Source organism: Procambarus clarkii, chromosome 79, assembly GCF_040958095.1.
Source record: "Procambarus clarkii isolate CNS0578487 chromosome 79, FALCON_Pclarkii_2.0, whole genome shotgun sequence".
NCBI lineage: Eukaryota > Metazoa > Arthropoda > Malacostraca > Decapoda > Cambaridae > Procambarus > Procambarus clarkii.
Genome location: NC_091228.1, coordinates 19,831,066 through 19,857,796, shown reverse-complemented (window position 1 = coordinate 19,857,796; position 26,731 = coordinate 19,831,066). Strand labels below are relative to the sequence as shown.

The 26,731-nt window shown below is 50.1% G+C and overlaps 1 protein-coding gene and 1 long non-coding RNA gene across 3 annotated transcripts in view; one reads left to right on the top strand and one right to left on the bottom strand.

Moving 5' to 3' along the window:
- The window catches only part of LOC138357599 (uncharacterized), a 61,161-nt gene extending 37,140 nt beyond the window's left edge, over window positions 1–24,021 (bottom strand). The window contains exon 1 of the long non-coding RNA XR_011225075.1: window positions 23,896–24,021. This is a non-coding gene — a long non-coding RNA (uncharacterized lncRNA). The remainder of the gene's footprint in view (window positions 1–23,895) is intronic.
- The window catches only part of LOC123751953 (alpha-2-macroglobulin-like), a 193,965-nt gene that overhangs the window by 22,047 nt on the left and 145,187 nt on the right, over window positions 1–26,731 (top strand). The window lies entirely within an intron of this gene.

Below are 26,731 nucleotides of genomic sequence, written 5' to 3'. Positions count from 1 at the left end.
TTTCCTCTAAGCAACCCTCCAGCCTGCCAATCCACATACACAAAGGGATGTAATTAAATGCAAAATAGCTGACGTCAGCACATAGCTGTAGGAAACTTTTGGTGGCGTCCAAACGCAACACTTCAGCGAAAGATGAATTACAACTCCAATGTGAAAGTTTTAGTTGAAGTAAGTTATTATGAGGCGACCCAGCCGTGGAGAGTGGCACAGTTGTGGCACAGTTGTGGTTGTGAATGTGAGCCAGTAAGTAATTATCAAAAGAAGGCACCAAACAACTTTCCGAGTAGAACTTTCAGAGTGGAACTTTCAGAGTGGAACTTTCAGAGTAGAACTAGCATCGTTGAGAGTATTGGGCGGTGTTGCTATGGGGAGAAACGCAGCGGCTGGGGCTGCCAAGTTTGGGTTCACTCCTATACTGCGTGCTGGAGGTCACTGGCAGGGTGCAAGGTGGTCGTGGCCAGGCCAGCGCCCTGCAGGTGTGCACGACACGCAACACCGCCCACGAGTTCTTGCCTTATTGCAAAACTTCCAAAGAAATTTTGTGTTGTTTAAATGTTACTAATATTGCAATATTTGGGCAGTGTGGAGTACCGTATAGTTGAGAAATATGTCATTATGACTCGTAATGTGCCTTTGCTCACGATTAATATTGGACAGGACGGGGGGGGGGGGGGGGTATAACTGAAGGGTCTAAACAAGCAGCAGAATGGTTGAGGTTATCGTTCTCTGCGTGACTGACGGGCGAATAATGTGGCGGTAAAGAAAACACCACAGTAACCGGCCAGTGTGGTGATTTATCACTGGAGACTTGAGGCCGAGATATTAAGGTCAAGGAGCACATCTACACTAGAAAACAATGCTTGTGAAGGTAAAGATCCCCCCACACACCGTTCCTGTCTCCCTCACACACCGTTCCTGTCTCACCCTACACACCGTTCCTGTCTCCCCCCACACACCGTTCCTGTCTCCCCCCCCCCCCACACCGTTCCTGTCTTTCCCACACACCGTTCCTGTCTCCCCGACACACTCTTCCTGTCTCCCCCTACACACCGTTCCTGTCTCTCCCCCCCACACCGTTCCTGTCTCTCCCCCCCACACCGTTCCTGTCTTTCCCCCCACACACCGTTCCAGTCTCCCCCCACACACCGTTCCTGTCTCTCCCACACACACCGTTCCTGTCTCTCCCACAAACCGTTCCTGTTCTTTCCCACACACACCGTTCCTGTCGTCCCCCACCATACACCATTCTTGTCTCTCCCACACACCGTTCTTGTCTCCAGCACACACCGTTCCTGTCTCTCCCCCCCACACCGTTCCTTTCTCTCCCACACACACCGTTCCTGTCTCTCTCACAAACACCGTTCTTCTTTCCCCCCCACACATCGTTCCTGTCTCTCCCACACACCGTTCCTGTCTCCCCCACACACCGTTCCTGTCTGCACCACACACCGTTCCTGTCTCTCCCCCCCACACCGTTCCTTTCTCTCCCACACACACCGTTCCTGTCTCTCTCACAAACACCGTTCTTCTTTCCCCCCCACACATCGTTCCTGTCTCTCCCACACACCGTTCCTGTCTCCCCCCCACACCGTTCCTGTCTCCACCACACACCGTTCCTGTCTCTCCCCCCCACACCGTTCCTTTCTCTCCCCCACATGTACCGTTCCTATCTCCACCCACACAGTTCCTGTCTCTCACACACACACCGTTCCTGTCTCTCCCTCCTCACACCGTTCCTGTCTCCCCCCACACACACCGTTCCTGTCTCTCCCACACACCGTTCCTCTCTCCCCCACATACACCATTCCTGTCTCCCCCCACTCACCGTTCCTGTCTTTCCCACAAACACCGTTCCTGTTTTCCCCGACCACACACCGTTCCTGTCCCTCCCACACACCGTTTCTCTCTCCCCCCACACACCGTTCCTGTCTCTCATCCACACACCGTTCTTGTCTCTCACCCACACACCGTTCCTGTCTCTCATCCACATACCGTTCCTGTCACTCATCCACACACTGTTCCTGTTTCCCCCCATACACCGTTCCTGTCTCCCTCTCACACCGTTCCTGTCTTCCCCACACACCGTTCCTGTCTTTCCCCACCACACACCGTTCCTGTCTCTTCCACACACACCGTTCCTTGTCTCCCCGCACCACACACCGTTCCTGTCTGTCCCACACACACCGTTCCTGTCTCTCACCCACACACCGTTCCTGTCTCTCATTCACATACCGTTCCTGTCTCCCTCCACACAACGTTCCTGTCTCCCTCCACACACCGTTCCTGTCACCCTCACACACCGTTCCTGTCTTCCCCACACACGGTTCCTGTCGCCCTTACACACACCGTTCCTGTCTCTCATCCACACACCGTTCCTGTCTCTCATCCACACACCGTTCCTGTCTCTCATCCACACACCGTTCCTCTCTCTCTCCCACACCATTCCAGTCTTTCCCCACCACTCACCGTTATGGTCCCTTCTCCCACACACCGTTCCTGTCTCCCCCACACACACCGTTCCTGTCTCCCCTACACACCGTTCCTGTCTCCCCCACATACACCGTTCTTGTCTCCCCCACACACCGTTCTTGTCTCTCCCAAACACACCGTTCCTGTCTCCCCCACACACCGTTCCTGTCTCTCATCCACAGACCGCTCTTGTCTCCCCCAACACCGTTCCTCTCTCTCTCCCACACCGTTCCTCTCTCTCCCCCCAACACCGTTCCTCTCTCTCCCCCCACACCGTTCCAGTCTCCCCCCACACACCGTTCCTGTCTCCCCCACACACCGTTCCTGTCTCCCCCACACACCGTTCCTGTCTCTCATCCACACACCGTTCCAGTCTCCCCCCACACACCGTTCCTGTCTCCCCCACACACCGTTCCTGTCTCCCCCACACACCGTTCCTGTCTCTCATCCACACACCGTTCCTGTCTCCCGCCAACACCGTTCCTCTCTCTCTCCCACACCGTTCCTGTCTCCCACCCCACACCATTTCTGTCTCCCCACACACCGTTCCTGTCTGCCCCACATACCGTTCCTGTCTCCCCAAACACTGTTCCTCTCTCTCCCCCAACACCGTTCCTCTCTCTCCCCCACACACCGTTCCTGTCTCTCGCACATACACCGTTCCTGTCTCCCCCCTTCACCGTTCCTGTCTCTCCCCCACACACCGTTCCTTTCTCTCCCACACACACCGTTCCTCTCTCCCCCACACACCGTTCCTGTTTCCCCCCCACACACCGTTCCTGTCTCTCCCACACACACACCGTTCCTCTCTCCCCCCACACACCGTTCCTGTCTCTCCCCCACACACCGTACCTGTCTCCCCCCACACACACCGTTCCTGTCCCCCCTCCCACACACCGTTCCTGTCTCCTCCCACACACCGTTCCTGTCTCCCCCTACACACCGTTCCTGTCTGCCCCACATACCGTTCCTGTCTCCCCAAACACTGTTCCTCTCTCTCCCCCAACACCGTTCCTCTCTCTCCCCCACACACCGTTCCTGTCTCCCCACACACCGTTCCTGTCTCTCCCACACACACACCGTTCCTCTCTCCCCCCACACACCGTTCCTGTCTCTCCCCCACACACCGTACCTGTCTCCCCCCACACACACCGTTCCTGTCCCCCCTCCCACACACCGTTCCTGTCTCCTCCCACACACCGTTCCTGTCTCCCCCTACACACCGTTCCTGTCTCTCCACACACACCGTTCCTGTCTCCTCCACACCGTTCCTGTCTCCCCCACACACCGTTCCTGTCTCTCCCCACACACCGTACCTGTCTCCCCCCCCCACACACCGTACCTGTCTCCTCCCACACACACCATTCCTGTCTCCCCCCACACACCGTTCCTGTCTCCCACCGCACACCGTTCCTGTCTTTCCCCACCACACACCGTTCCTGTCTCCCCCACACACCGTTCCTGTCTCTCATCTACATACCGCTCCTGTCTCTCATCCACACACTGTTCCTGTCTCCACCACACACCGTTCCTGTCTCCCTCACACACCGTTCCTGTCTCCCCTACACACCGTTCCTGTCTACCCACACACCGTTGGTGTCTCCCCCACACACCGTACCTGTCTCCCCCCCCACACACCGTACCTGTCTCCTCCCACACACACCGTTCCTGTCTCCCCCCACACACCGTTCCTGTCTCCCACCACACACCGTTCCTGTCTTTCCCCACCACACACCGTTCCTGTCTCCCCCACACACCATTCCTGTCTCTCATCCACACACCGTTCCTCTCTCTCTCCCACACCGTTCCTGTCTCCCAATCCACACCGTTCCTGTCTCCCCCACACACCGTTCCTGTCTCCCCCACATACACCTTTCCTGTCTCCTCCCCCCCCCACTGTTCCTGTCTCTCCCACACACACCGATCCTGTCGTCCCCCACCACACACCGTTCCTTTCTCCCCCACATACACCGTTCCTGTCTCCCCCACACACCGTTCCTGTCTCTCCCCCCACACCGTTCCAGTCTTTCCCACACACACCGGTTCTCTCTCCCCCACACACCGTTCCTGTCTCCCCCCACACAATGTTCCTCTCACTCCCACACACACCGTTCCTGTCTCCCCCCAAACACCGTTCCAGTCTCCCCCCACACACCGTTCCTGTCTCCCCAACACACCGTTCGTGTCTCTCGTCCACACACCGTTCCGTTCCTGTCTCTCATCCACACACCGTTCCTGTCTGTCATCCACACACCGTTCCTGTCTCTCCACACACACCGTTCCTGTCTCCTCCACACCGTTCCTGTCTCCCCCACACACCGTTCCTGTCTCTCCCCACACACCGTACCTGTCTCCCCCCCCCACACACCGTACCTGTCTCCTCCCACACACACCATTCCTGTCTCCCCCCACACACCGTTCCTGTCTCCCACCGCACACCGTTCCTGTCTTTCCCCACCACACACCGTTCCTGTCTCCCCCACACACCGTTCCTGTCTCTCATCTACATACCGCTCCTGTCTCTCATCCACACACTGTTCCTGTCTCCACCACACACCGTTCCTGTCTCCCTCACACACCGTTCCTGTCTCCCCTACACACCGTTCCTGTCTACCCACACACCGTTGGTGTCTCCCCCACACACCGTACCTGTCTCCCCCCCCCACACACCGTACCTGTCTCCTCCCACACACACCGTTCCTGTCTCCCCCCACACACCGTTCCTGTCTCCCACCGCACACCGTTCCTGTCTTTCCCCACCACACACCGTTCCTGTCTCCCCCACACACCATTCCTGTCTCTCATCCACACACCGTTCCTCTCTCTCTCCCACACCGTTCCTGTCTCCCAATCCACACCGTTCCTGTCTCCCCCACACACCGTTCCTGTCTCCCCCACATACACCTTTCCTGTCTCCTCCCCCCCCCCACTGTTCCTGTCTCTCCCACACACACCGATCCTGTCGTCCCCCACCACACACCGTTCCTTTCTCCCCCACATACACCGTTCCTGTCTCCCCCACACACCGTTCCTGTCTCTCCCCCCACACCGTTCCAGTCTTTCCCACACACACCGGTTCTCTCTCCCCCACACACCGTTCCTGTCTCCCCCCACACAATGTTCCTCTCACTCCCACACACACCGTTCCTGTCTCCCCCCAAACACCGTTCCAGTCTCCCCCCACACACCGTTCCTGTCTCCCCAACACACCGTTCGTGTCTCTCGTCCACACACCGTTCCGTTCCTGTCTCTCATCCACACACCGTTCCTGTCTGTCATCCACACACCGTTCCTGTCTCTCATCCACACACCGTTTCTGTCTCCCCCCAACACCGTTCCCCTCTCTCTCCCACACCGTTCCTGTCTCCCACCGCACACCATTTCTGTCTCCCCAAACACTGTTCCTCTCTCTCCCCCAACACCGTTCCTCTCTCTCCCCCACACCGTTCCGGTCTCTCCCACATACACCGTTCCTGTCTCCCCCCTACACCGTTTCTGTCTCTCCCCCACACACCGTTCCTTTCTCTCCCACACACACCTTTCCTCTCTCCCCCACACACCGTTCCTGTTTCCCCCCACACACCGTTCCTGTCTCTCCCACACACACACCGTTCCTCTCTCCCCCACACACCGTTCCTGTCTCTCCGCCACACACCGTACCTGTCTCCCCCCCACGCACACCGTTCCTGTTTCCCCCCCCCCCACTCACCGTTCCTGTCTCCTCCCACACACCGTTCCTGTCTCCCCCCACACACCGTTCCTGTCTCTCCCCACACACCGTACCTGTCTCCCCCACCCCCACACACCGTACATGTCTCCCCCCACACACACCGTTCCTGTTTCCCCCCACACACCGTTCCTGTCTCCCACCGCACACCGTTCCTGTCTTTCCCCACCGCACACCGTTCCTGTCTCCCCCACACACCGTCCCTGTCTCTCATCTACATACCGATCCTGTCTTTCATCCACACACCATTCCTCTCTCTCTCCCACACCGTTCCTGTCTCCCACCCCACACCGTTCCTGTCTCCCTGTAACAAACTAGGCTGTTGTAAGAATTATTCCAGAAGGTTCCAGAAGTTCGAGTAGGGACCTGACCTCTCAACAACGCCCAGTCCCCTGGGAATTAGCAGGTCTGAGTCACAAATGGCGGGCATCTTTGTTCATAGCTGCGTATAATGAACCATCCTATAGTATTCAGTAATTTAGAGAAAATTAGCCTTTATTCATTTTGCATTAAAATTGTATTGTATAATAGTACTGGATACAATATCAAGAGTATTCTAATTATTGAGTTTAAGTCACCATCAGTGACGTCACGAATCAGATCTAACTTTTAAGGCGGAGTGACCGGCGGTCATAGGTCATCAGGGGTTGACAGGTCTACTATTTCTCAAAGTTTTAATAACCATTTTTGTGATCGGGAACAGCTCTGCCGTTAGATGTTTGTAATTTAATTCAGTAAAATAATTCAACCAGTCTGGATCAATTAAGTACAACAGAGGTTAATTGTTATAACTTAAACCTTGCTAGTAACTGGGTAGGACTTTGACTAGGCGGAAGGATACAATACTCTGTCTGGGGTAGTCCAGACAAGGAAAAAATCAGTGTGATCTGCCGAGCAGCTGGGAGAGGTCAAACATCTTACCTCTCCCCAAGACCAGCCCAACATCTTAGCTGGAAAATATAGAGGTATAGTTGCTATGGTTATGTATAGAAATAGTCTTCTCATTTGCCATTCAGGTCAAGTAGGGAGTGTTAAAGTGATAGGGAGTGAACACATTTAGATTTTGTTTTAGTTTTCTTTTAATAAATTAAATTTGTTATTAATTTGCATTTTATTGTTTCCATTTGGTTATGTGTAAACTTGTCCTGGTCACGTGGTCCACACGAGGCAGAGTTGCATTGGGCGCCGATTCTAACATCGGATCGGAATTCATCATCCCCATCTAATTAATTCCACACTCAAGTTTCCGAGGTTATAAACTACTAGTGGGGATCAAGCCCCAAGGTTGATTAATTAGCGTGATCGATCCAGACCTCGATCATTGCTCTGTAGAGCTGGTCTGGTGGTGGCAGCATAGAGGCGACTCTAGGGTTTTGCTCAGAGCTTAGGTCACGTCATACTGGGTGTAGAATCCTAAGTCGGTCAATCGTCTTAGGACCACGTGGCGTGGAGTTGGCTTTGGTAAAAGTTTTGGAGTCCCTTGGTAGAGAATAATAAGTAAGAATACGGGTAGAGGGAGTAGAAAGAAGGAAGTAAAGAGAGAGAAACCCTAACCCGTGTTACAATGGTGCACAGCGGTGGTTTCAACAATTTTGTTTGAAATTGTTGAAAGGCTCACGCGTCTAGCCATTCGAACACGTGCGCGGATGCTAAGGAGACAGCCGCGGGCCAGGATTAGCAGTGCGCCCCACAACAGTGCGGTTGAGTGGGGATTGGCGAATCTTGGGTCATGCGGGCTGATATGATTAAGGTTTAGTTAGTAAGATTAGGCTGTTAAACTAGATTTATTGAAAAGGAGACCGCTCCGAGTTGATTGGACTGGGTACCATACTCGACCCATTGCAATTAATTCAGAGGTGTTGGGAGCCACCATACTCTCAACAGCAGTTCCTTGAGGGCTGTCGGGGGCGGATATATCTGTGGGACGCCAATAGATAGTCCGAGGGCGTTATTAGACGACCCAAAACGCTAGGAAAAACGTAATCCGTGAAGGGCGTTGCGGCCTCCGAGGGACGGACTAGTAACCTACCTAGCAGCGATTCAACAACTAAGTGATCGCACACTTAGTGGAGGTTGAGTCGTCCCTAGTCATAATTGTTGCTGAAAGCTGCGTGTCGCTCTGTTGGAACCTAGATGGTGTGGCCTCTAGGCTAGGTGTGGTACGGCGAGCCGGTAGGGACAATTATAAGATTAAGTCGAGTGCATTTTTGAATTAAGTATACTTAAATTTATAAAGTAATTTCAGTTTATTTGCGTTGTTCTAGATTAATTTTTTCCCCTAAATTCAATCCCCGGTTAAAAAAAAAAAATTTTTTATCAAAGTGTTTAGCATTTTCTTGCATATTAGGGTAAGTGCGTACAGTAAGTTTCGCTATTCCCTGTTGTATTAGTCTAAGTCAGAGGCGTTGTTGCTAGAGTGTAGTTAATCCTCTGGACTTAGGGCTATATGTCGGTCACGATAGATAAGTGAAGGAGTTTAAGGGATAGTAAGTTGCGTGTAAATGTTATTTGTCCGTGGAATATTTCTAAGTATTTTGGGATAAGTTTTCGGCTAAGTCGATGTCGGAAAGTCGTTAACTGTAATTAATTTGTATTCGTGGGTCACGTGTATGATCTGGGCGTCATTAGGATTCTCCAGTCGACGCGAGTGATAGCTTATAGTTTTTACCAGTAAGACGGTAGAATTGTGTTTGTAGACTTAGAATTCTGTTTTCAGTAGAAACGTAGGTGGAAAATTTTCTAAGTCCAGCTGGGCTAGAATCTGACTTTTTGGCGGAAATTCTAATTTTCAGGTTTCGTGTATATCCTAGGGTCAGTATTACTCTCTAGTGCGCGCAAGGGACGTAATTCTGTTCGTAAAGCATTAAACAGTGATAATTACATTTTTGCCGAATTTAGTTATTTTTTCGAGAAAATCGTGTCGTAATTTTGTCAGAGTCCATTTGAGGTTAAAATCTCGGATTTTGGACGAAAATTCGAATTAGTGAGTGTTGAAACCGCCCGAAGTGTCAGTATTGTTCTGTATACAACGTCAGTAGTAAATAATAACGTATTTATATCTGGGAACGAGAAACCCAAATTTTTGTGAATTAAACGAGTTTTGTGATATTTGGGGTGATAGAATATTTTTCCCTCGGAGTCAGGAAAATTGGCAGAGTCCAGCAATTGAGTAAAAACGCAGTTTTTGATAAAAATTCAATTTTTAGTAAGCATTTATAGGTCCTGGGTGTCTATATTAATCGCTAGAGCGGTTTATTAACGTAAAACTAGTTATTTTCCTTCAGAACAAAAAAAAATTTTGATTTTTCAGCGTTTAAGCGAAAAAGCGCGGGACTTAGTTTTTTTTCAGCGCGGCTGGTCCCGCTCCATCAGTCATCAGTGGCCACGCTGCTCACTTTTAGCTCACTTCGGCGCGTTTAGTATTAAAGTACAGTAAATATTCTTTATTAATCCATCACGAGTGCTGCGCGTTAGTTGCGTTATCATTTAAATTGTTTTATATAAATTAGATTCTTTAATTTTTTTAACGTAAAGGACTTAGGTTTCAGCAATAGAACTGCGGGATATTTCACGGTCAGACACGAGTGCGGGACAGACACTCATTCATTGGATTCACTTCAGCGATTCTCTCGATAAATCGTTGTATTTCCTATTTTGGGAATCTAGTAGTTTTCTCTTAGAATAGAGTTGTGATTGTTTTTTTGTGTAAGATCACGGTTGTAGTGAGTCCGGGTCGAGGGTGTACTAAAGGGTAGTTTAGAAGAGACGTGGCACACCAGGAATCACAGAAAATGTTTAACCCAGATAATGACCAGTCAGTAGGGACCAGTGGGAATGGGAGTGTAGAGGATAGAACCTCTTCCGACACCACTGGGGATCGCTCAGGTAGCTCAACTGGCACCACAGGTGGGGTCAGTGGGACTGAAGCGACGAGTTCACGGGTTCTGCATGGGACTGGGCAGTCGAGGGTATCTTTCCATCCCAGTAGCGATACTATTATTGACATGAGTGGGGAGTCTTGCGAGGAGTCGTCCCATGAGTGGGGAGAGCCGTCTTGGGTTCCCCCACAAAGAACATCGACGCCATGCCAGCAGGGCAGACAGGGGGCCTCAGTTAGTATGGCAGGACGTCCCACTTCACTCGGTAGAGAACAGCAACCCGTTCAACGGGAACATGAACAACCACACCAACAGCAGGAACTACCCAACATAACACCAATACCACAGCACCCACAACACCTAGGTACACCTCATCCGTCACTACAACAACCCCAACCCCACCTCCCATACCTACCCCATCCTCAATTCCCATACCAACCCCATCCTCAGTTCCCATACCAACCCTTCCCCCAACCCCAGGCCACTCCATACCCATTCCAACCCCAGGCCACCCCATACCCATACCCATACCCATTCCAACCCCAGGCCACCCCATACCCATTCCAACCCCAGGCCACCCCATACCCATACCCATTCCAACCCCAGGCCACCCCATACCCATTCCAACCCCAGGCCACCCCATACCCACCCCAACCTCAATCCACACCCCAACCCGAGGCCACCCACACCATACCTCAGCCTCAACCCCAACCTCAATCCACACCCCAACCCGAGGCCACCCACACCATACCTCAGCCTCAACCCCAACCTCAATCCACACCCCAACCCGAGGCCACCCACACCATACCTCAGCCTCAACCCCAACCTCAATCCACCCCCCAACCCGAGGCCACCCACACCATACCTCAGCCTCAACCCCAACCTCAATCCACACCCCAACCCGAGGCCACCCACACCATACCTCAGCCCAAACCCCAACCTCAACCCAGTTCCCAACCCCAGGACCCACCCACTGCCAGTAGCTCCGCGTCACATACAGAGGGACTTGTGAGTCTGATTCCCAAGTTGACTCTGCCGACACTCAGAGGTAGGGAGTTGTCGCTTATTAAGGTGGAACGCAACCGCCAGGTGGAAGACTGGCTTTGTGAAATTGGTTCGATGCTGGAAGCTGTCCCGGGGGATAGATCGAAAATTGCTCTCGCTATGGGGGCTTGCGTGCACGTAGCCGGTCCACTGGCGGGATTTACAGAGTTTCAGCACCTGACATCTTGGCCTCAGTTTGTCCAAGCGATTAGGGACAGATTCAAAGACAAGGTTTCAGAGGATGAGGCTTACTTTTATCTCGAGTCACTTAAGAGGGATGACCGAAGCACTGTCAAGGATTTCGGGTCAATATTAAAGAGAAGGGTTGACGACCTCACTAAGGAACTGGGGTTCGATTCGAGTCAGGCAGAGCAATTCGCTAAAGAGTTGTTCTGCAAAACGTTACCTTCCGATATGGGGCCATTGTTCCTTGCGGGGAGAGCGGGTGTGAGTTATAATGACCTAGTCCAACAGGCCGCCACAGCCCTAGACAGGCAGACGCGCGCAGGGACATCGGGCACTCAGTTGTCGCCATACGTAGAGGCGGTAAGTAAAGGCGAGGGAGCCAAGCCGAGTCACTGTGGAGCGGGTTCATCAGGCAGGAGGCAGCCCTCAGCGGCAAGTTCGAGCCACCCTGCGCGGGGTAACAACAGGGATCCGCGTAGGTGTTACTCCTGCGGGATGCGTGGGCACATACAGAGGGACTGTAAAGTCACTATTACGAGAGCATGAAAGCAGTCTCCTAGTGATGGTAGGCCTACTTTTGAGGTGAAAGTGGAAGGTGTGAGATTGACAGCTTTTGTTGATACAGGAAGCCAGGCAACGGTAATTAAAAAGTCAGCCTTCAGCAATTTTAAGTATGCACGTCTTCAACGTTGCGCAAAGACATTAACAGCAGTCAATGGGGAAAAGATTGAGATCGTAGGTCAAGGTACAGTTAATTTTGAGATTGATGGGGCATTGCAACCTCACACATGTACGATCGTAGAGAACCTTGATTTTCCTGGTCACATCTTAATGGGAACTGATTTTCTGTCGCGATTTGATTATTCCTTGTCTGCTCAAAAAGGGGCTAGGAACTGCAGGTTGCAGTTGGGACAGACTTCCTACCCTGTGGAGATGATCGACCATCCCCCAGTTGTAGCTTCAATTAAGAGGAAGCTGAAATATAATGCGCACTATCCAAAATTGATTTTTAAGTCTCTTCCAGACACAGTTAAGAGGTCATGCGCATTGCATGCATTGACCAAACAGAGTTGCCCACCACATTCTGTTAAATTTATTAAAGTAGCCGTGGGACGTCACATACAACCAGGTACCACCCTTCAGGTGGCTGGGAGATGTGATAGTTTATTAATTCCTCATCACTTAGTTGTAGTGCTCGATAAAGGTGCACTCATTCCAGTTGTCAATCTTTCACATAAGACTTTTCGCTTCAGGGCAGGTGATAGGGTATCTCAGGGAACCATGGTGGAGGACACAGAAATCTTTCACCATGAGTCAGCTGAGACGCCAGCCGTCACTGCACAATGTAGTGCACTGAATATGTTGAACACTAAAACTCCATCCAAAGTACAATACGAAACGAGAAATGCACAGAATGTAGAGGAAGTGGAAAAATTAATTTCAGCACTTGATTTGCAACATGTTGCACAGGCGGATAGGAAGGCACTGAGAGGAGTTTTACGAAAATTCCCGAAATTGTTTGCGACAGAGGATGACCAGATTGGTCTCCTTGATAAGATCGAGCACACCATTCCAACTGGTGAGCATTTGCCTGTGTACACAAGACAGTGGAGGTTGCCGGAACAGGCAAAGAACATTATCAGGGAGGAGTGCCAGAAAATGTTGAGACAGGGCGTGATAGAGCCTAGTACGTCACCGTGGCTCTCTCCTGTTGTGCTAGTTCGGAAACCGGACGGTAGTTATCGTTTCTGTGTTGACTACCGGAAGGTGAACGAACTAACTAAGGGTGATGTGTATCCGTTGCCCCGAATACAGGAGATAATAGATCAATTTGGTGCTGCTAAGTATTTCTCAACTCTTGACGCAAAATCGGCGTATTGGGCGATTCCGGTGGCAGAACAAGATAGGGAAAAAACAGCATTCTCGGATGGTAGGCACACTTATCAATTCCGTAGGATGCCGTTTGGTTTGAAGACAGCGCCTTCGTCGTTTCAGAGGGCCATCAACTTTATCCTTAGTCCGGTACTGGGTAGGCATTCTTTAGCGTACCTGGATGATGTTGTGATATATTCCAGGACGTTGGAGGAACACCTGCAGGACTTGACTGAGACTTTGAAGTTGTTAGATCAGGCAGGTTTCAGGCTGAATGTTCAGAAGTGCACCCTGGCGGCTCAGAAATTCAAATTTCTGGGGTTCCAGGTGTGCCCAGACGGTATCCGACCTGACCCAGATTCTTGCCGCGCCATTGCTGACATGCCTATTCCAAGGACAGCAAAGGACGTGCGTAGGTTTTTGGGGGCGGCCGGATATTTTCGTCGTCATATTGAAGGTTTCGCTGGCATTTCAGCACCCCTGACTGATCTGACAAAGAAAAATGCGAAGTTTGTGTGGAAATCAGAACATGACGAGGCCTATCGCAAACTGAAAGACCAACTAATCACGACACCGGTATTGGCTATTCCTGATTTTGAGAAAGAGTGGGAAGTGCACACTGACGCCAGCGGTATTGCTATTGGCGGGTGCTTAATTCAGCGAGACGCAGATAATTTACCCCATCCAGTAGCCTATTTCAGTAGGAAGGTCAAAGGACCTGAAGTTCGTTATTCAGCTACGGATCGGGAGGCACTGGCAGTAGTAGAATCAGTTAGGTATTTCGAGCCTTACCTATTTCAGCGGCATTTTGTAATCTACACAGACCATCGAGCGTTAACACACATATTTAAAAAGCGAACGAAATGCCCACGAATGTCACGCTGGTCTCACGAACTTTCGGCCCACTCATTCCAGATTTTGTACAAGCCTGGTCCAGCCCATGTTGTGCCAGATACGCTAAGTAGAAATATAGCGGCAGTACAAATTAATGAAAACATTGAAACCATTCCATCGGATAAAATGAGAGAATACCAGATGAACGAGCCGAGATGGAAAGAGATTATTGAGTATTTAGAGGGAGGAAAATACCCCAAAAAGAAAAAGAATTTTCCTATACATGATTTTGAGATGAAACAGGGCGTCCTGTATTATGTTAATAGCCAGAATGATAGGGCAGTATTTCAGCTAGTTATTCCGGACGCGTTGCGGTCATCAGCGTTAAAGCTTGCACATGCTTCAAAAATTGCAGGGCATCCAGGGATCTTTAAAACCCACTTAAAAGCAAAGTCTCTATTTTATTTTCCAGGATTACTTTCTGAGGTAATCAATTTCGTGAAGTCGTGCCCTCGTTGCCAGAGGAGGAAAGGTACCCTTAAGGTACAAGCCCCACTTCAGGAATTTCCTGAAATTCGTGAACCGTTAGATCGTGTGGGGGCCGATCTGATTGATTTACACCACAGTCATGCGGGTAACAGATACGTGTTGGTGCTAGTTGACCATCTGTCTAGATACACTACACTAGTTGTATTACCTCAGAAGGATTCTCGTACGGTTGCAGATGCGTTCTTGCGTAGGTTCGTTACTGTATTCGGACCTCCTAAAGTTTTAGTCTCTGACCGGGGTCAAGAATTCAATGGGAATATATTTAGAGAAGTTTGTAAGATTTTAGAGACAACTTCGGCTTTTACAACGGCCTACCACCCACAAGCAAACGGAATGACGGAACGGACTAATCGTTCAGTCAAGGATATACTTGCAATCCTTGCTGAACATGATGCAAACACCTGGGATGAACACCTACCCTATGTTCAGTTCGCCTTGAATACTGCCATCCACCAATCAATTAACACCCAACCACTTCATTTGTTTACTGGTAATTCATGCAATTTCCCGTCAGGTCTGCTTAACAGACATAATGTTGCATACGGGGAGGACTATCCTTCAGAGGTCCTTGGAAAAATGAGAAATGCATGGAATATTGCAGCTGAAGCGTCCAAGAAGGCACGGACTCGGTATGCTCATTTTTATGACAAGAAAGTGCGCCCTCTTGAGTTGACGGAAGGAAGCCTCGTATTGAGAGTGAATGAGGCTGCGCCCGCCAATCAGAGCAGGAAACTAGCTCCGAGGTGGCGAGGACCATATAGAGTAATTAAAAGGGCGGGGCCGGTTAATCTTGTTATAAAAGGAGTGTTCGAGGACCAGGTGGAAAGGACAATTCATGTGAATAAATTGAAACATTATCATGCTAGAGAGGAATTAGAACTGCCTTCAGCGGGTCTAGTTCCTGACTCAGCAGTGCTGACTCATGGCTTCACCGACGAGTCAGAAGATGAGGATGACCCTCTGTCATCGCTCATCAGTAGTCAGGTGCAGTCTCGCCACCCTATGGTGACGAGATCTCGCGCTATACAGTAAAGTAACTTCCTTGGTTAGTATAATTTAGTATTCATTAGATTTTCCTGTAAAGGCAATGAGGTGTACTATGTCTATACTTGACTCAGGTAGCAACTTTTACCGTGCTCTGGGGTTCCACCTCCACCAAACCCAGAGTATATCTATGCTTCCGCTGTGTTGTGTCTGTCTGTTCCCAGGTCTGATTGGTACACCGACCCAGTTGTTCCAGCCACACGTGAACCCTTGTCTGTAAAGACCGTGGGGGGAGGCACGTTACACAAAGCCCTCCCCCCACCAGACCCAGTAACCCATACATCAGTTACTTTGGGGATGAGTGACTGTCCAAGAGTCACCCGGCCGACGCCTCACGTCACTAACGAGGTTGTCAGGGCCAGCGAGCTGTCCACATTATAGCAGTCACCGGAGGTGCCATACAACGCCGGGGTAGCTGTCTCGAGATCACCAATACCCACCTGCTGCGACATCAAGACTGCAGCCATTCCAGCAGTGTTGGAGGAGAGGTCAAGAAATGGAAAGCACGTAGCAGTACTCAAGAGTTTCGCCGGAAGATTAATGATTACGTCATCTGAAGTAACAAGAAAGCGGAAGTAAGGCGGTCACAGGTGGAAGGCACGGTTTCCCTACAGAGTACCGGGACTCGCCAATAGAAGGTCGCAAAATTGTCTCCTTTGGCCTAAAGTCGGCGGTACGAGGGTATACACAGTTGGTGTTTACGGCCTAGTAACCTGGTGACATTAAGAAACGCCTGAGATGACGTGAGCAATGATGGAAGACGAGATTCACCTGTTCTGCAAACAAGCAACCCGCCTCTACGACCTTCTGACACCACTCCTGCTAAGAGACACTGTTGGTACATCCAGTTCTGCTCTGCTGTGGTCATCTGCGACGTCAAGTTTAACATCAAGACTGCCGTGTGAACTGTGATTGATACGAAGGCGTGTGGACTGTCGAGAGCAAGATTAATGGCCGAAGTAACAGTATTCTACAGCTGTCACTTGGCACTCCGCTCTACTACACTCTGTCGTCATTCAGGAGTACCGGATGGGAGTACAAGAGGACCAGGTATTGATGTCTACACATGGGGAGAAGCAAGATCGACACCGTCATCGTCAGCGACTACATTCAGCATCCAGCAGCGTCGATTTTTTTTTTTTATCGTTTACTCAATATGAACAATTGATACGAACAACAAAGTTGGCTCTGAACATCTGTGTAAAGAACATCTGGACACTTTTGTTTAAATGTTGAAAAACAGATTTAGAATCAATACTTTATAAATGTTGAAAAACAGCTTTAAAATAATAATTCTGGTATAATATATGAATTTTACTCTATGAATTGGTCAGTAATCAAAATCGAAGCCCCTGTGTAATTGTCTCAGCCCAGAACAAACGGTTATGGAAAATTATGTTGTGCTATTTTTTTTCAGAATGTTTGAACACATGAGAGGCGGACCAATATAAACATTGACACTTCTAGTGAGTGAGAACACTTGGCTGTACAGTCAGCTGAAACCTGTGATATAGTATAGGAATTTTTTTTTTATATATTTTTAGATACATGTAATAAACGTTAGGTGTGTTCCTTAACATGTCAAGGTTGACATTGATGGGGAGTGGTTAGTACACGGATGTGTACCTGATAGTTCCGTAGTACGCTCCCGGATGACAAAGTTCAGTCTGAACTTATAACTTTAATGTTTGTTTGAGCACGGTGTGGCCGGCTCTAGGGGACACATGGACTTGGCTAGTGAAGAGCCAAGAGAGTTTAATAGCTAGTTTTTGATGGTAGAGTAGGGACATGTTATTTAGCTATGTCAGTAAGGATAGGATGTATGTTTCCTGATATTAGAGGATTGCTGTCAGTTGACAGCTGAGATATTTATGAAATATGAACATGGTTATTATGATGTTGGACTATTATTTGTCAAATTTTATTAGTTAGGTTAGCTTTTGTTTGTGGCATGAGTTGAATTGGGGGTTTGGATACTAAACCTCGTGAATTTTAACAAATTAACAAGGTTTACTAAGTGCTTGTGCGGGGGGGGGTTGTAACAAACTAGGCTGTTGTAAGAATTATTCCAGAAGGTTCCAGAAGTTCGAGTAGGGACCTGACCTCTCAACAACGCCCAGTCCCCTGGGAATTAGCAGGTCTGAGTCACAAATGGCGGGCATCTTTGTTCATAGCTGCGTATAATGAACCATCCTATAGTATTCAGTAATTTAGAGAAAATTAGCCTTTATTCATTTTGCATTAAAATTGTATTGTATAATAGTACTGGATACAATATCAAGAGTATTCTAATTATTGAGTTTAAGTCACCATCAGTGACGTCACGAATCAGATCTAACTTTTAAGGCGGAGTGACCGGCGGTCATAGGTCATCAGGGGTTGACAGGTCTACTATTTCTCAAAGTTTTAATAACCATTTTTGTGATCGGGAACAGCTCTGTCGTTAGATGTTTGTAATTTAATTCAGTAAAATAATTCAACCAGTCTGGATCAATTAAGTACAACAGAGGTTAATTGTTATAACTTAAACCTTGCTAGTAACTGGGTAGGACTTTGACTAGGCGGAAGGATACAATACTCTGTCTGGGGTAGTCCAGACAAGGAAAAAATCAGTGTGATCTGCCGAGCAGCTGGGAGAGGTCAAACATCTTACCTCTCCCCAAGACCAGCCCAACATCTTAGCTGGAAAATATAGAGGTATAGTTGCTATGGTTATGTATAGAAATAGTCTTCTCATTTGCCATTCAGGTCAAGTAGGGAGTGTTAAAGTGATAGGGAGTGAACACATTTAGATTTTGTTTTAGTTTTCTTTTAATAAATTAAATTTGTTATTAATTTGCATTTTATTGTTTCCATTTGGTTATGTGTAAACTTGTCCTGGTCACGTGGTCCACACGAGGCAGAGTTGCATTGGGCGCCGATTCTAACATCGGATCGGAATTCATCATCCCCATCTAATTAATTCCACACTCAAGTTTCCGAGGTTATAAACTACTAGTGGGGATCAAGCCCCAAGGTTGATTAATTAGCGTGATCGATCCAGACCTCGATCATTGCTCTGTAGAGCTGGTCTGGTGGTGGCAGCATAGAGGCGACTCTAGGGTTTTGCTCAGAGCTTAGGTCACGTCATACTGGGTGTAGAATCCTAAGTCGGTCAATCGTCTTAGGACCACGTGGCGTGGAGTTGGCTTTGGTAAAAGTTTTGGAGTCCCTTGGTAGAGAATAATAAGTAAGAATACGGGTAGAGGGAGTAGAAAGAAGGAAGTAAAGAGAGAGAAACCCTAACCCGTGTTACATCCCCACACACCGTTCCTGTCTCCCCCACACACCGTTCCTGTCTCCCCAGACAATGTTTCTCTCCCTCCCCCCTATACCGTTCCTCTCTCTCCCCCACACCGTTCCTGTCTCCCACACATATACCGTTCCTGTCTCCCCCTCACACCGTTCCTGTCTCTCCCCCCCACACACCGTTCTTGTCTCTCACACACACACCGTTCCTCCCTCCCTCACACACCGTTCCTGTCTCTCCCCCACACACCGTTCCTGTCTCCCCCACACACCGTTCCTCTCTCTCCCACACACACCGTTCCTCCCTCCCTCACACACCGTTCCTGTCTCTCCCCCACACACCGTTCCTGTCTCCCCCCACACACCGTTCCTCTCTCTCCCACACACACCGTTCCTCCCTCCCTCACACACCGTTCCTGTCTCTCCCCCACACACCGTTCCTGTCTCCCCCCAGACACCGTTCCTATCTCTCCCATATTCACCGTTTCTCTCTCCCTCAAATACCGGTCCTGTCTCCACCACACACCATTCCTGTCTCCTCTCACACACACCGTTCCTGTCTCTCAGCCATACACCGTTCCTGTCTCCCCCCCTACACTGTTCCTGTCTCCCCCCCCCCCACACACCGTCCCTGTCTGTCCCACATACACCGTTCCTGTCTCTCCCACCACACACCGTTCCATTCCCCCCCCCACACACCGTTCCAGTCCCCCCACAAACCGTTCCTGTCTCTCCCCACCACACACCGTTCCTCTCTCACCCACACACCGTTTCTGCCTCCCCCACACGCCGTTCCTGTCTCTCATTCACACACCGTTCTTGTCTCTCACCCACACACCGTTCCTGTCTCTCATCCACATACCGTTCCTGTCTCTCCCCACCACACACCGTTCCTCTCTCACCCACACACCGTTTCTGCCTCCCCCACACACCGTTCCTGTCTCTCATTCACACACCGTTCTTGTCTCTCACCCCCCACACCGTTCCTCTCTCACCCCCCACACCGTTCCTGTCTCCCTCCCCACACCGTTCCTGTCTCGCCACACACCATTCCTGTCTCCCCCACTCACCGTTCCCGTCCCCCACACACACACCGTTCCTGTCTCTCCCACCACACCCCGTTCCTGCCCCCCCTCCCCCGTTGTTACGGCCACAATGGGTCGCAAAAGGGTTCTTTTCAGGTGGTTCTAAAGTACTGGTATCTGGCACCAAGTAAGTAGTGGTTTTCAAGGAGTGAGCTCGGTAATGCAAGTAAAACAAAAGAGGGGTTGTATTGAATTCTACACTTCATAAAATGTCGATATATTTTACATATGATAACTTTTTCCATCACCTCGTAAATAATCCTAACAAAAGTATTAGTACACCTAATATATACAAAATGTCTCATGGAACACTAATCGTTCTTCGATGATGGCGATCCAGTCTTGTAAGCTATTGTGTTTCCTCATCCGTAGTACGATCCTTAGCAAGTACCGGGAAGCAACAATGAGTCTACCCCTGGCCACGGGCCAGCCAAACCACAGTCTCACTAAGAGCTTCCACGTGAAGGCCCACAATCTCAGTCCAGCCCGGTGTTGGCAGATTCCTTCAGCTTCGCGCTGCTGGGCCACTTCACGTGCAAATTCAGCCTGTCCTCCAAACAAAGATCCAAAAGTGATTCCATGCACCCGCCAAACCCCCTGTTTATGAATGAAAAGCGGTTTATACACGACTCACAACTGCTGACGTTCGAACATATCTGGAACAAGTGCTTCACTGACGAATTTTGTTCGAACCACAACGCTGTAAATGCTTCACCCACGTACTACAAATACAAATAATCGCCAACAGAACCTAAACACCTGACCTAACCTAATCTATGCCTATATATACACAATATTCTAATATATTATAATATTAGTTTTTACTTGAGAAAATTCCCGTTTTGAATGAACAGCATGTTAAAATTTATGAATGCGTCTGTGGGGTTGACCGCTGGATGTAATGGACTTGAGTCGAGGACGGGTTGTGCAAATACTAGGGTAGCGAGCCCTAGGCAGGAGCTTCGTGCAACTCGCTGGTTACTCTCCTCTTCAGCACCTTATTAGCCAGCCCCGGGTACGGCGAATCCCGTCTCTGCCACTCCACAGGAAGACAGTAGAACACTTCACAGTTCTCTTCCGGCAGCGGCTCACTGCTTCCGTAAAGCAGACTGGTGTAGTGACCTTGGCTGCCCTGGGTAGACTGTCCTCGTATCACAGCAGCCCTACGTCGGCTATGTAAATACAGATACTTCATTAGTACACTGGGACACTAGGACATAGCACTTACGGACCCTGCATAAACGTACATCTTATCGCTCAATAGATGGCTCTGATTTTCTAGGCGCCACCTCACCAGAGGTCAGCCCCAGCTACCTCTCGAGCTATTAGGACAAGAATCTAGCATTTCTGGCTGGTATAGTCCTGTCACTACTAAATGGCGTCGTCCAAGTTGTGGAGGTTTCGGGAGCGGACTCACAGATGGCGTTGATGTCGCTGCTCCATGCTCCGACGGTAGAGTCGGGTTCGTTCGTTCCTGTCTCCCATCCACACAGCGTTCCTCTCTCTCCCCTACACCGTTCCTGTCTCCCACCCCACACCGTTTCTGTCTCCCCACACACCGTTCCTGTCTCCCCCACACACACACATTGTTCCTGTCTCTCATCTACACACCGTTCCTGTCTCCTCCCCAACACACACCGTTCCTGTCTCTCCCACACACACCATTCCTGTTTCCCGCACACACCGTTCCTGTCTCCCCCACACCGTTCCCTTCTCCACCCCCACACACCGTCCTTGTCTCCCCCACACACCGTTCCTGTCTCCCCTCCACCACACACTGTTCCTGTCACCCCTCCACACCGTTCCTGTCTCCCACCCCACACCGTTTCTGTCTCCCCACACACCGTTCCTGTCTCCCCCACACACACACATTGTTCCTGTCTCTCATCTACACACCGTTCCTGTCTCCTCCCCAACACACACCGTTCCTGTCTCTCCCACACACACCATTCCTGTTTCCCGCACACACCGTTTCTGTCTCCCCCACACCGTTCCCTTCTCCACCCCCACACACCGTCCTTGTCTCCCCCACACACCGTTCCTGTCTCCCCTCCACCACACACCGTTCCTGTCACCCCTCCACACCGTTCCTGTCTCCCACACACACCGCTTCTGTCTCCCCCCACACCGTTCCTGTTTCCCCCAAACACCGTTCCTTTCTCCCACCACACACCGTTCCTGTCTCCCCCATACACCATTCCTGTCTCCCCCACACACCGTTCCTGTCTCCCCCCACCTCTCACGTGTTCATCTAGATATCTCGCTAGCCTTATTTCTTACTGGAGGGAACTTTGATTCAAATGTAATGATCTGGGGCTCAGATCATTGGTTCTCCCTTCTCCCCTCCTTCCTTCTCCTTTTCTTCTTTTTTCTTGGCCGTCATTCGTCTCCCCCCCTTCACCCCCACCCTGTCGCCCATTTGTCAAGGACCAAGAGGTTGACCTGAGGGTGGTCTTGCCTCGTGATACCTTTGGCTTCCCCAACTCAGATTTCCCCTCTCCATCCCCCTCTCAAGTCCCTCTCTTTCCCCTCTCACCGTTCCCTTCCCCATACCAGGCGAGTCAAATGTCCCTACCCTTTATCTTGGAGAAGACAGGCTTGAACATAATTTATCAGTTGGTAAACATTGCTCGCAGGTGCACTGGGCTCCACAGAGGCGCCTTGTTTCCTTTCTAATAGCTGGGGAGAGCTGACTAAATCTTCAGGAATTCATGTAGTCTTCCACGGCAGATCAGGGAAGGTGATTGGCAGGAGATAAGGGCCAAGTCCTTATTGGCCCTAGAGAGCCAGACCTCAGGCCTAAGTGTTAAATGGTTGACCTTTGCCAAAATAATGGGTGGAGCCCTGGGGCTGTATTAGATGGTGGGAGGAGTAATCCTTCCCAGCAATAAGCTGGTAAAATAAAATTTTATTAGTGTGTCTCGGGAGTGTGTGGAATAAAAGGGGCCGCAAGCCCGCATCCTAGGGGCTGAGGGCAGCCATCAACATCGTGGCCTCAGTGCGATTTTAAGGTATTGTGCACTTTAATCTCATGTCCTCAGTAGATATCCATTGTGCCTCTAGGTTAATAGAATAGAATAGGGTATATGCTCAAATTGTTTTAATTTACATGTTTCATAAAATAAATTGTATAACTTGTCCAGTGGTATTCACTTAACTCCCCTGTGATATATTTCTCTACTCTGTCATGTTTATGTGTTGAATTGGAAGCCCCCATGTTCTCCTACAGTTAATAGATACTAAAGTTGTCCTTGGATTTAAATAAGTAACGTAAATTAAACAACCTAATTTCCCAAAATTTATTACTGAAATTCATATTACCCGGGAGTCCCATGATTACTGATTCCTTGCCTTCCTGGGGGATCGGTGATAGACACATTCAGATATGGTTGGTCGGGAAGGTGGTGGCAGTGTTTAATGATTTTTATTATTTTGTTTATAAATTTATACCCCTTGTCCTTGATGTATCTTCCTCATTTAATATTCCTCTGATATATGTGGCAGTTCAGTGAGGGGTCGTACTGGACTGTAACAGTGTTAAGCTGGGGTATTGAGTGAAGAGAGAAAGAGAATTACAACAGGGATAGCGAACGATTACGATCAGGAGAGACGATCATAGAGGTCAGTGGGTTATTACAATGGATATGGGTTATTACACAAAAAGAGGACTAAACAAAAGCTAAGCTTGTTCTTCTACACATAGAAATTTATTAACAATTTTTTTCAATTTCCATCAATTGATATTTAACACTTTGAAATTCTATTATTTAATACAATATTAACCAAATTAAAAGGGGGGGGGGGAGGGGATCACCCACTCCATACACGCCCACACCATACATGGCTAAATGGTTCAGACTCCACCAGCTCGTCAACACTACTACACCCAATTAAGACAATGCATTACTGACACTCTTACCTCACTAACAAGTTCACCCAGGGATGGATGATGGCTAATTTACCCGCCCGGATGGAGGAGCTGGTTGGATGTACTCTCCCTTGCAAAGGTTCCACTCTCACTGCTCAACACACCTCGCTGGCCAAGCCAAGAGTGTGTATTCTCCTAAGCCTCTACAACGGGCTCTTTGTTATGTACTGCCATGTCAGCGGATTGAAGCTAGTCAACACATCACCTCATACCATCTCGCACCACCCCAACACGCACATACGCATACATACACACACCCACCCACAATTACAACTCACAATTATACATGAAAGAGTGCAAAATACTTGCACTCTTACACCCACACACCGTTCCTGTCTCACCCAGACACCGTTCCTGTCTCCCCCACACACCATTCCTGTCTCTCCCACACACCGTTTCTGTCTCCCCCACACACCGTTCCTGTCTCTCCCACACACCGTTTCTGTCTCCCCCACACACCGTTCCTGTCTCCCCCAGACACCGTTCTTGTCTCCGCCCATACACCGTTCCTGTCTCTTCCCCATCACACCGTTCCTGTCTCCCCTACACACCGTTCCTGTCTCCCGCAACACCGTTTTTGTCTCCCCCACATACACCGTTCCTGTCTCCCCCACACACCGTTCCTGTCTCTCCCACATACACCGTTCCTGTCTCTCCCACATACACCGTTCCTGTCTTTCCCCACCACACACCGTTCCTGTCTCCCACACACACACCGTTCCTGTCGTTCCCCACCACACACCCTTCCTGTCTCTCCCACCCACACAGTTCCTGTCTCCCCCACATACACCGTTCCTGTCTCCCTCCCCACACACCGTTCCTGTCTCTCCCCCACAAACTCCGTTCCTGTCTCCCCCACACACCGTTCCTGTCTCCCCCACACACCGTTCCTATCTCCCCAAACACTGTTCCTCTCTCTCCCCCAACACCGTTCCTCTCTCTCCCCCACACCGTTCCGGTCTCTCCCACATACACCGTTTCTGTCTCCCCCCTACACCGTTCCTGTCTCTCCCCCACACACCGTTCCTGTCTCCCCCACACACCGTTCCTGTCTCCTCCACACACGGTTCCTGTCTCCCCCACATACACCGTTCATGTCTCCCACATACACCGTTCCTGTCTCTCTCACACACACTGTTCCTGTCTTTCCCCACCCCACACGGTTCCTGTCTCCCCACACACCGTTCCTGTCTCCCCCACACACCGTTCCTGTCTCCCCCCACACACAGACCCTTCCTGTCTCCCCCACACACCGTTCCTGTCTCCCCCCACCACACCGTTCCTATCTTCCCCCACCACACACCTTTCCTGTCTCTCCCCCACACACCGTTCGTGTCCCCCCACGCACCGTTTTTGTCTCTCCTACACACCGTTCCTGTCTCTCCCCCCACACACCATTCCTGTCTCCCCCACACACCGTTCCTATCTCCCCCACACCCCGTTCCTGTCTGCCCACACACCGATAGTGTCTCCTCCCCACACACCGTTCCTGTCTCCTCTCCACACACCGTTCCTGACTCTCCCCCACAACCACCGTTCCTGTCTCTCCACACACACCGTTCCTGTCTCTCCCCACACACCGTTCCTCTCTCTCCCCCACACACACCGTTCCTGTCTCCCTCCACACACCCTTCCTGTCTCTCCCCACACACCGTTCCTGTCTCCCTCACACACACCGTTCCTGTCTCTTCCCCCACACACCGTTTCTGTCTCCCCCCACACCGTTCCTGTCTCCTCCCACACACCGTTCCTGTCTCCCCCCAACACACACCGTTTCTGTCTCTCCCCACACACCGTTCCTGTCTCCTCCCACACACCGTTCCTGTCTCCCCCACACACCGTTCCTCTCTCCCTCCCCCCCCACACACGGTTCGTTTCGGGGCAGTATGCCGGATGTTGTCTTGGTCTCGACGATGGTAGAATAGTTACTGTGTTCGCTGGTTGTTATTGGCTGACCGAGTATATTTGAAGTAAATCAAACTTTACTCGGTTTGAAAATCCGAGTAGAATGAGTGAAATGAATATCATTCAGCTGTGTTTGACTACCAGTTTGGGCACTGTTGTTGCAGTCAGCGGTCATCATTCACCCGTCAAGAGTCAGCTGACCTTGACTACCTGTGTGGACACTGTTGTTACAGTCAGCCGTCAAGAGTCAGCTGACCTTGACTACCTGTGTGGACACTGTTGTTACAGTCAGCCGTCAAGAGTCAGCTGACCATGACTACCTGTGTGGACACAGAATGGCTGTAGGTGTGAGCCAGACCTGTGCTTCAGGGTTGTCGGGTACTCCTCTCTCGCGAAGACTGCCGCTTCTCTAACCCTCAGATTTGAGTCATCTCACGGACCTCAGTTCGCTCAAAGACTGTAACTGTCTGAGCAGTGAGTCCTGAGTGTTGACCAATCACGAAGCAGACTAGGTGACCCGGCACGTTCCGGGTCTCCTTCCATTGGTCCTCTTAGTTACGTGTTTCGAATGTATCATGACTTCCCCCTGACATCATGGCTGTGCCAAGCGCTATCATATCTATCGGAACATCTCAGAGATATCAAAAACTATAAGATTAAAGATTCTCTACTTAAATTTATACAGAGGAATTTAAACGTTGTCTCTCTGGCAATCCTACACATTAGTAAAGAGCAGATAAGATTCTCAGAAAGGTAGCGGTGCTGTGGAGGGCAGCAGTTACCATAGTAGTACCTGCCATGGTACCAGGGACAAGGTGTAAAGCAGTACTGCAGGTACCATAGCAGTATGCAGGGGACGACAAGGTGTCAAGCAGTACTGTAGGTACCATAGCAGTATGCAGGGGACGACAAGGTGTCAAGC